The following is an 11,890-nucleotide window of genomic DNA, read 5'->3' on the forward strand; positions in this document are numbered from 1 at the left end:
CAGAGAGTTCCACAGCTAAGGTGCCCTTTCTCCCTGAGCAGGTTCCCTCATATGGTTTCGTTGCTGGCCTCAGACCAGCTTGCAAGGGCCTGGGGTAGTTGTGCCAATTCTGGTACCTTCTTCCCTAGCTCACAATGGCACCTGGCCTGTCTTACCCCTAGAGGTGGCCCACCCAGGCACACCAGTGGGAGAGGTGTGCGCTGTCATTGCTTGGCCTGTACCTGTTCTGTGGGCAGGCGACTCCAGGCTCCAGGATGGGCAGGCTGATGCCTTTCACCGCCACTGCATTCCTTGCTGGCTCAGGAAGCCCAGCCAGCCACCTGAGGCTTGCACAAAGAACTATGTCAGGCTTTCCTAACCTTATCCACTCCCCACTGATGATACACAGAGCCAGGCCTGTGTGGCGGCAATGCCCTGTTGTAGCCTCTATATCTCACTTGAGCCCCTGAGAAGATGCAGGGGGAGCTTCCTTTGAAGGCAGCCGGGCCCCACTTCAGAGGGCAGCTTTTAAAATCTCCTGACAAAGTCACAACACACAGCTGCTGTCCGAGCCAAGAGGAGGAGGAGAAGCAGAGCTCCCAGCAGGTAAGGATGGGAGTTGGGAGCAGATGTTAATCACATGAGATCCATGGCAGTTGGATTTTATGATTCTGGGCCATAAATCCCTGATTCATCACTCATGCACTGTATCAATGAAAGTGCTTGGCACAGAGAGGGACTGGAGCAAAGGTCTTTTTGGCAGTAAGAAGTGGTGGGATGTCTCAGGCTGGGACAGTGCCACTCCCCACCTTCCTTGCTAGGATGGAGGCCATGGGTGCTGTGCCACACTTCTTGGGAACTAGTTGCATCCCATCATAACATACCACCCTGGAGCCTCTGGAGAGGAAATGGGAAATTAACAGAGCTGGGGGTTCCATGTCTACATCTGGAGAATGCTGTAAAAGCAGCCCGCTGTGTTTTAAAGGAACTGCACTCCACATTAAACCCCAAATCCAACTGAAAGTATCAGTTATATCACAGTAGCACCTCTGGGTAATCTGAGCCTCATTGTGCAAGGTGCTGTACATTTTAATCCAATAACTACAGCCTTAATTAACTTGCACATGGGCTTAATGTGAGCTGCATTGCCTCTTCCCTCTAGCTTCAAGGCTGCACTGAAGTTTAAAAAGGCAGGAGGTAGAGCTGTGCTCGGAGCCCTCTGGGAGCTGCTGATGAGGCAGTAGTGTCTCCAGGCAATGTCCTTTCTTTGCCTGGAAAATGCTGCTTTTGTAGCATTTTGAAATGTGGCTGTAAAAATGGCAGCCTGGGCTTCTGTGTCACACGATGTCCCTGTAGCCAACCTGCTTGACTGACAGTCCAAAGATGTGTCCTCTAACTGCTTACCCTGCAAACTCAGCCTGGGAGCTGAGAGTCAAGCTGGGTACTCCCCTTCTCATGCCTCACCACTAGTGGTGAAGAGCCTAGGTTAATATTTCTGCTGAAGAGTCAGATGACACCAGAGCAGTCCTTTATTTCTGCCTTTCTTGGTGGGCCCAAGAGGAGTAAGAAAATTACTCTTGGTGGTGAAGTCAGCAGCCCTGTCTCTGAATGTGCACACAGCGTGAGTCTGCTCTCACTTACACTGGTTTTACCTTGGTGTAATTCCATTGACCCCCATGCTGTTAACTGCTGACTTACACTGGTGTAAGTGAGAAGAGAATCCAGCCCATGGGCACAGATCTTTAGAGCAAGTCTGGGCCATTGTTACCTTGTCATGTAATTGCACTTCATGGAAACCCACAAGGGCACTTAATGATTCTTCAACAGCCAACACAAATGATTGCTCTGATTCCCTTGAACAGACATTTAACCAATCAGATCCCCTCCAGTTTTAACCCTGTGCTGCTCCCTCCTCAGAGCCACCACCACTGACAATGAAACACAGTAGATTTATGAGAGCGGCACCCACACCAGAACTCCAGGTCCAATCCCGCTTCAAAGTGTAGTCCTGCATGTGCCTGAACCCCACAGTCTTCTCTGGGTTGGGGTCCAGCCTTTCCCAACCCAAGCCTGCTCAGCACTCCACACAAGGGATCAGACCAAACAATTAGTCGTTGTCAGCCCTGGGCCGTTAGCGCTTTGACAGTCATTAGAGATCTTATCAAATTGGTTTTGCTGCTCCAGTCACATGCAACCTGGGGACGGGGAGGCGGGGGGGGAATTCTGCTAGCCTAGGTGATACATTTAAGGCTAAGAACCTGATCCTATGGTCATTACAGATGAAGGGGAAATTCCCCAGGAACTGGGCTCAGGCCCTTAGTGCTACCACTCTCTTTCCCCAGCTCCAGCAGATGAGGCTTTTGTGTTGCTGACTGTGCGTGCAACCGGAGCCAGAAGCTGAGCCAAGGGGTGGCAGCAGGTGTTTCAGCCACACCCCATGGCAACCGAAGCACAACTAACTCGCTGGGAACCAAAGCCTCACGCACTAGCATAAGGCAAAGTGGATTTATTTCCCCCTTTCTTTTAATAAGCAATAATCGTCTGTCAACACAGCATTGCTGGCAATAAAGAGCCAGGTGGCAAGTCAGGCTCATTGCCTATTCCCTGACAAGGGCGTCCAGCCAGGGCCAGCCTGTGGCATGGCTGTCCTTCATGCTGATCACACCTGCTGTGGGGTGATGGAGCATTTCTCTGCCCCATGTAATGCTGGTGTGGGCCCCTCTCCAGCTCACCCCATATGCCCTGCTAGCCTGTAGGTGTTGGATGGGCGCCATGTGGCTGTTTACAGTGTCTGTCTGACTCAGGATGGCTCACTCGGGCAGAGGGAGGTGAAGTACGTTTGCTGCATGCTGGTTTCTATGCCTCTGTGTCACCCGCTGCACCAGCCCCCCTGCAGCTGGCCCCTGCCTGGCTCTTCTAGGGGGCTCAGCACCTCACAGGCCCAGGCCCTGAGTTCTGGTTTTCTCCTTGTCCATTTACAACTCTGCTCCTATCTGCCCCTCTCTCTACCCCTCCCTGCCCCATTCTCCTCTCAGCTAGCCCCCACCTTTGTCCCTGTCCTCCTGGCACCTCACCCTTCTTCCTCTGTCCTGCCCCTACCCCTCTGTCCTCCCCTACCCCTGCTCTCCTCAGCCCTCCCCTATCTCTGCCTCTCTGTCCACCCATCCCGCTGCTCTTCCCTCACCCCATCCCTGCCCCTCTGCTTTCCTCACCCCTGGCCCTGCCCTATCCTCCCCTGCATCTAGGGTGACCAGATCAGGATGGTGCGGGGAGTGGGGGGAGAATAATAGGCTTCTATATAAGAAAAAACCTCAAATATTGGGACTGTCGATTTAACACTGTTTAAATCGATTTAACGCTGTAGTGTGGACCAGGCCTTTGCCTCTTCACAGCTCTTTGCCCTCTCCTGCAAAATGGCTGCCAGTCCCCCCTCCAGGGCTTCCCAAACTCCCCCATTCTCAGCCCCCCCCCAACCTCTCTCCACTTCATCCACTCCACCCCAGGGAAAGACTTGCCCTTGCCCTTGGGACATCTGGTCACCCTACCTGCACTCCAGTCTCTCTCCTTCCCATCCTCTTCTCTCTCCTTCTCCAGCATCCTGGGAGCTTGTTTCTGATTTGAAGCTGCCCGCAGGTCCTCACAGTTGTGTCCGAAAACCCACTTACTCAGCAGAGCCCACCCACTGCCTGGCTGATGGGTGTCCAGCCCAAGACCCAGGCTTTAAAGGTATCAAGGCATTTCTCTGCTTAGCATTACAAGGATGACATGATTTAGGAGCCTGCCTCCGTTTCAAAAGTGACCCAGCCCCCCATGAGACTCAGGCTCCTAATTGAGCACCCAGTGATGGAGGGCAAGTCTTTCCCTGGGGTGGAGTGGATGAAGTGGAGAGAGGTTGGGGGGGGGTGAGAATGGGGGAGTTTGGGAAGCCCTGGAGGTGGGGACTGGCAGCCATTTTGCGGGAGAGGGCAAAGAGCTGTGAAGAGGCAAAGGCCTGGTCCACACTACAGCGTTAAATTGATTTAAACAGTGTTAAATTGATTTAACGCTGTACCCGTCCACACTACAAGGGACTTTAAATTGATTTTAAGGGCTCTTAAAATCGATTTCTGTACTCCTCCCCAACGAGAGGAGTAACCCTAAAATCGATATTACTATATCGATTTAGGGTTAGTGTGGACGGAAATCGAAGTTATTGGTCTCATTCTTTTACTGAGCTACCCAGAGTGCACCGCTCCGGAAATCGATGGTAGCCTAGGACCATGGACGCACACCACCGAATTAATGTGCCCTAGTGTGGACGCGTAAAATCGATTTTATAAAACTGGTTTTAATAATTTCGATTTTTATGCTGTAGTGTAGACGTGGCCTTAGCCAGAAGCTGGGCAGGTCCAGAGGGAGGCTGAACCAGGGCTGGCTTCAGGTTTTCGGCCGATCAGAGGCACCTCGGTGGCAGCTCAAGGGCACCGCTCAATTCTTAGGCAGCAGTTCTGCGGCGGGTCCTTCACTCCCTCTCTTTCTCTTCGGCAGCGGCTCAAAGAGGAAGAGAGAGACCTGCCTGCCAAATTCCCAGATGTGCCGCCCCTTGGTATTGGCGGCCCTAAGCACCTGCTTCCTTAGCTGGTGCCTGGAGCTGGCCCTGGGCTGAACAGGGACAGGAGCCCTTGGGGAGAATGGGGAAGGGGATGATTAGCAGGCAGATCCAGATAGGGGACCGACAACAGCTTCTGCTCCAGCTGTGCCCAGGCGTCATAGCAGCTAGTTAGCTGGAGGCACTTAGTGCTGGCCTCAGCCCTTAACCCCCAACAGGGGACTCACTGCCCCCTCCCACTGAGCCAGTAACAAGAGGGGAACTAGATCCTCTGCTCCCTGATCTGTCCTGTCCCTGGCCTCATGGCATCTGCTCACCCTCCAGTCACTTCAGAGATGGGCCAGTGCTAGAGCCATTCCTCTAACCCACAACCCCAGCTGCCCTCCCAGGAGTGAGTTAACTGAAACCAGGATCCTTGGTTTGGTCTGGCTAAACCTGAAACTCCTCCAACAAGGTTTTGCCCATCTAACCCATCCTCCTTTTTCCCATCCCAGCTGCCCCTTTCTCCGTCCCAGTCTCCCCTCTGTAACTTAATGGGGGTAGGAATCTGGCTTGTGACGCCATGGACGGTCCTGCTACTGATCCAGCCACACTCCAGCCTCCACCCCTGCCTTAGGACCTTGATTCTCTTCTCCTCTCCCATAGCTTGAGCCCCCGTTGAGCTCACACTGATTAGTTATCAGGGTGGCAATGCTGGGGTGGAGGGTGCGGTCTGCTGCTGTTTCGCATCCAGCAGCTCGAATGCCCTGTTGCACACCCACCCCTTCCACCTGGCAGTTTCTGTACGCCCAGCTTGGGGCTCATCAGCTACCAGGAGGTTGCGCTGCCGGGGTCCTGTTTCTGACATTCACTGAGCCCATCTTCATGGGCACTGCTGCCTGAGAGAGGCTGGAACCGAGGCTAGGCCAAGTTCTCAGGAAAGAGTTGATTTTCGTGTTTATCAGCCCCTGGGGGGAACAGAGGCAGGTGAGAGAGGGGGTAGGGAAGATCTGCAATGGAAGAGGTGGTATAATGACCCACCACCATTGATGTTCAGTGCCGGTTTGCTGCCCTAAGCACAATGAGTTGGGGGCATCAGATCAGTTCCTGTCAGAAGGGGGGTCCTTCACTAAAGCTATTACAATGGTCATTGGTAAGCAACAGCAAAGGGACCGACTGTCGGTGGGGTAACAGAGAAGAGACTGCATGAGTGAGAGTGCAAGGCAAAGCTTCCCCGCTGCTACCTGAGCTATACCAGTGCCCTGGTTAGAGGACATCAGCCTGCAAAGTTGTCAGGCCAGCACTATGCGCCAGCTCTGAATATGCACATGCAGCTGCCAGTTCACAGTAAGGGGAACTGAGGAAGCCAGAGCACAAAGCTGCAGCCCCAATGGAAATGGCAACTGTGATCAGTTCTCCCTACATAAACTGGAGCAGGGAAAAGCCAGGGCTAGGTCAATGCAGGAGGAAGATAAGAGGCCATTTACAAAATGTGGCGCCTGCTTTGGATTTTGAGGGTGGTATAGGAGTTTGGTTTAAACTCCTCTCAGCCAATAGCAGGGCCCATCTCCTCCAATCTGTACTTCATGGCAGCAGGAGGTGGCCCAAGGGCCCAGATCTATTGTCAATAGAGTGAATGTACTTCAGCACCAAGGCTGCTGCTGTTCAGCTGTTCCCAGCAAGATGTTCGGCGTGGTGCTACACTGCCCCCTCGTGTCTGTGGCATCTTAGTCACAGAACAGAACAGGGGGAACAGGCAGAGGGAGCAGTTGGCAGGGGAGTGCACTGGAGTTGATTTATGCACCTTAACATCCATCAAATGTCATTTATAACCTCCATATCCAAAGAAAAGCTCAGCCAAGACCATTGTTGTCACCCCCCTCCAGGACTCAGCACCACTCAAGGGCAATCCTTTTGGTAGCCCTGACTCGTTCCAGGGAGAGGGCAGTCACTCCCCTGCCCAGGAGTATTTCGCGCTCATACCATTTCCCAGCACCTGCCTAAATTCCTCTGGAAATTTCATCTGGATACAAGACATGTCTTCAGTGTTGTCTAACCTGTTCTGTCATGGTTCCATACTCTACTGATCATTGGCTGTGTTCCACCCCACAGCTGGCTACGGTTCCTAGATATCCTGCCTCTCCCTCTCAGGGATGAAAAGCACTCTGATAGCCTCAGGCTAAAGGTGCTATTGAAGAGCAGAGCATCTTTATCGTAATTAGAATTAAATGACAATCTCCCTGCAATTCCAAAGAGCCCTGTTATTACAGGGAACTAAAATGGGGTGAAAAAGTGGGAAGTAGGGTGAAAAAGGAAATGATACCAAAAATATTTGTTTTCAAATACATGTAAGTTTAGATGAACAAGTGTTTGGCAGCTATCAGTACTCTGCATAGCTATAGCACAGCTGCTCCAGGGGCCTGAGAGCACTATACCCCCCCGCGTCATTATCTCTATTTTACAGATGGGGAAACAGAGACACAAAGTGAGACTTGGGAGCACAGCAGCTCCCTGGCAAGGCTGGGACTATAACCCAGCACTCACGATTCAAGCTTGAGTTTTTTACTACACAATCCCTTCCTCTGCATATGATACCCCTACCCAGCCTCTCTTCTGACCGTTGCACATACAGAGAGGAAACCATGCTAGCTAGTGACAGGAACAGAGAGCAGAATTGGGACTCCTGGGTGGTCAGCACTTACTCCCCCAGGGCCTTCAGCACAGGTTTTCAAAAATGGCTCCCCAATTTCAGGTGCTTCCGCCTTGGTCTGTGCTTGTACAGTACCTAGCAAACATATTAAGAACAAACAGCAATGGTATTGGTCTGTTATTAGATGGAAATGGCAGAATTATCAATAATACAGAAAAGGCAGAAGTGTTCAATACATATTTCTCTTCTGTAACTGGGGCGGGGGGGAAACAGATGCTAGTCTCATCAAATAGTGATAATACTTTCCATTCCTCTAGCTCTGGAGGATGTTAACCTGAAACTACTAAAAGTAGATAATTTTAAAAAGCAGCAGGTTCAGATAACTTGCACTCAAGAGTTAATGTTGCTTTTCAGTAAGGCTATGTCTACACTACCGCGGTAAGTCGACATACCTTAGGTCGAGTTACCATGAGGTCTACACCACAAGGGATCAACAGGAGAAACTCTCCCATTGACTTACCTTACTCTTCTTGTCGGGGGTAGAGTTCAGGGATCGACTGGAAAGCGATCTGCTGTCGATCTGGTGGGTCTTCACTAGACACGCTAAACTGACTGCCAGTGGATTGATCTCAGAGCATCGATCCGGGCTGTAGGGTAGACCTGACCTAAGTCTTGGAGCACTGGGGAAGTTCCAGAAGACTGGGAGAAAGCTAACATTGTGCCAGTCTTTAAAAAGGGTAAATGGGATAGTAATTATAATTATATTATAGGCCTATCAGCCTGACATCAATCCCGGGCAATATAATGGAATAGCTGATACAGGACTCAGGTAATAAAGAATTAAAGGAGGGTAATGTAATTACTGAAAATCAACATGGGTTTATGGAAAAAAAACAGATCCTGTTCAACTAGCTTGATATCTATTTTCATGATTACAAATTTGTTTGACAAAGGGAAACTGTTGACATAATATATAGCAGAACCCCATTTATCTGATCTAATTGGGACTAGGGCTAGATGTATAATCAAAAATACTGATTATCCAGATAATGGGAAAACGTGAGGCTGCAGCGCCATCTAGCAGTCACAGGAGAGACTGCCTTCTTCTGGACTTCTGTGCACTGGTTGTTCAGTTAATTAAGAGAGCTAAATAATTAGGGCCCTACCAAATTCACACCCATGAAAAACATGTCACGGACTGTGATATCTGGTCTTTTGTATTCTTTTACCCTATACGATCAGATTTTATGGAAGAGACCAGCATTTCTCAAATGAGGTTCCTGACCCAAAAGGGAGTTGTAAGGGGGTCATGGTATTTCCATCCTTACTTCTATGCTGTTGCTGGTGGTGGCTCTGCCTTCAGAGCTGGGTTCCCAGCCTGCAGCTACCGCTCTTCAGCTCTGAAGGCAGCATTGCCACCAGCAGCAGCCAGAAGGGTAGCAATACCTCAACCCCCCACTACAATAACCTTGAGATCCCTTCCTTTTTGGGCCAGGACCTCTACAATTACATTTGAAATTTCATATTTAAATAGCTGAAATCATGAAATTTATGATTTTTTAAATCCTATGACCGTGAAATTGACCAAAATGGACTGTGAATTTGGTAGGGCCCTGCAGATAATGGAGGGCTGGATAAACGGGATTCTACTGTGCTTAGATTTCTGAAAAGTGGTTGACTTGATACTGCACAGCAGTTTGATTAAAAAACTAGACTGATCTAAAATTAACATGGCACACATTAAATGGATATAAAGCTAGCTGATAGGTCTCAAAATATAATTGTAAACAGGGAATAGGAATCAAGCAAGTTGTTTCCAGTGGGGTCCTGAAGGGACCGGTTCTTGGCCCTACACTATTTAACATTTTTTATCAATAACCTGAAATTGGAGGTTTTTAAGAACAGGTTAGACAAACACCTGTCAGGAATGGTCTAGTGTTACGGAGTCCTGCCTTGAGTGCAAATGACTGGACTAGATGACCTATTGAAGTCCTTCCAGTTCTAACCTGCTATGATTCTATAAAAATCACCACTGATAAAGTGTGCAGATGATGCAAAAAGTGAGGAAGTGGTTAAAAAAAAAAAAGTACAGGTCACTGACTTAGAGTGATTTGGATTTGTTGGTAAGGTGAGCACAAGCAAATGTGTGTTTTAACGTAGGTAAATGTAAATATATGCACCTAGGAATTGTAGGGTATACATACAGACCTGGGGATTCCCACCTGGAAAGCAGTGACTCTGAAAGATCTGGGGGTTATGGCAGATAATCAGCTGAATATGAACTCGTAGTGTGACGCTGTGGTCAAAAGAGCTAATGTGATCCTGGGATGCATAAACAGGGGCATCTTGACTAGTTTTACCTCTGTATTTGGCATCTGTATGACCACTGCTGGAATACTGTGTCCAGTTCTGAAACTCACAATTTAAGAAGGATGCTGATACACTGGAGAAGAGTCAGAGAAGAGCCACAAGAATGATTAGCGCATCAGAAAATATGCCTTACAGTGACAGACTCCAGGAGCTCAATTTATTTATCTTTAAAAGGGAAAGTTAAGGGGTGACTTCATTGCCGTCTAAGTATCTACATGAGGAACAAATAATTAATAATGGGCTCTTCAGGCTAGTAAAGTTATTACACAATCCAATGGCTAGAAGTTGACGCTTCAAATTTGGATTGGATTCAGTGTAAATTTTTTGACAGTGAGGGCAATAAACCGTTGGAACAATTTGTCAAGGGTCATGGTCATTTTCATCACTGACAATTTTTAAATCAACATTAGGTGTTGTATTAAAAGATCTGCTCTAGGAATTACTGGGGGAGGGGGGACTTGGGCTTGTGTTACACAGAATGTCTAGATGACCACAATGGTCCCTTCTGGCCATGGAACTCTACAGCCATGCTCCACCTGGGATGCTCAACACCTAGGCAGGTATCTTGAAGACCACAGGGCCAATACACCAACTGAGCTGGGTCAAAGCATCAAGTAATACTTTGCCTGGTCTGGAGCATCAGCAATTCCCCTTGAAGGCAATGGGAGCAGCGGGACTTCAGCACGGGTAAGATCAAGGTCATAGTTTTGATAGAATTTTCTATACATATCCCTTATCTTAAATAATGAGTAGCAAAAATTAAATGTACACCTCTACCCCGATATAACGCCACCCAATATAACACGAATTCGGATATAACACGGTAAAGCAGATCTCGGGGGTGGGGCTGCGCACTCCAGCGGATCAAAGCAAGTTCGATATAACGTGGTTTCACCTATAACACAGTAAGATTTTTTGGCTCCTGAGGACAGCGTTATATCGGAGTGGAGGTGTATCACAAAACAGTTCTCTCTCTCTCTCACTGCAGATCTGTCTATCCACAGGCTAGATGCAGCAGAGTTCAGCAGTGCAATCTTCAGCATAACCACTCTGGCAGGAACTCCCTCTAGTGATTAGGCTCATTTAAACCCAGCCCTTACTGCAAGATGACCATGTTAGAACCTGATCATTTCTCCCCGCCATAATACTATGTTAAAACAGCTCTCAGGATGCCTACAGCTCAGTGGCTCCCACTATACTTAAGCTACACTTGGAGTGGAATAGCATATAAATCATGAGAACTATTCTGACAGCATCCATCTTGGTAAGATCTGGACTTGGTTACTATAGCATAGTCCCTAGTCCAGGACTACAAGGAGATAGTTTGTGTGGAGATACTAGACAGTATAGGTTACATTTGCCAAGAAGTTAAAGAAAACTACACAGTTTGCGTCCAGAAGCCTCCTCAAAAGCTCCTCTTTATATTCATTACAACCAAGTCCTGTCTCTTCTCTATCATGAGATGCTAGTTACATATCTCCAGTAACTATCTTGTGACTAATAGTATCTGCAAAATAATTATTTTCCAAATAAGATGACCAAAATGGATAATGTGCATTTGAGAGAACTGAATTGTATATTTAAGCACAAAGCTCTTCTTGACCTACTTTCATTAGTTACAGATATCAAATCTCTTCCATCAGGACCTCTACTTCCCACTCATTGAGATTAAGGGCAACCCAGAAGGGTTGCTTAAAAATCTGACATGCTTCAAGGAGTCAGCATCAAAAAAGGAAAATAATTTAGAGTCAAGCCATGTCTCTAAATCAACCATTTGTAATATGTTTTTGGCTGCTTCTCTCACATATGGCTGAACAACTGAGCCAAGAATAGAAATGCACAGCCATATTCTGAGTTTAGACACACCATTTGTAAATCCAGAGCAGTCTGGATTCACTCTGGGTTTACAGTGGTGTCAAGCGCAGTTGAATCTAGTACATACTATTTTACCTGGAACTAGTGGCATTTCTGCAAATGAACTGAGAGAACAACCGTCCTGTTCCCAAGACAAAACATTAATCTGTATAGGATCTGTTTGTTTTCAGCATTTTAAAACTGCGCTGGGCTCAGTACTCAAAGCCAAAACAGATACAATTCAAAGACTGAACATTCACAATGGAAAAAATAAAAGCAAAAAGGGGATTTGGAAACTTTACCAAACATTATATATATACACACACAAACCCAACACTACCATCCTACAAGGTCTCTTAAATTAGCCACTCTCCTGAGCAATCAGTGCTCATGGAAATTTTATATGCTATATACTAAAAACCAACTGCAACATAAATTCAGTCCCTATTATTTGCATCAAACTCAAGGAT

Source organism: Gopherus flavomarginatus, chromosome 3 (genome assembly GCF_025201925.1).
Source record: "Gopherus flavomarginatus isolate rGopFla2 chromosome 3, rGopFla2.mat.asm, whole genome shotgun sequence".
Taxonomy (NCBI): Eukaryota; Metazoa; Chordata; order Testudines; family Testudinidae; genus Gopherus; species Gopherus flavomarginatus.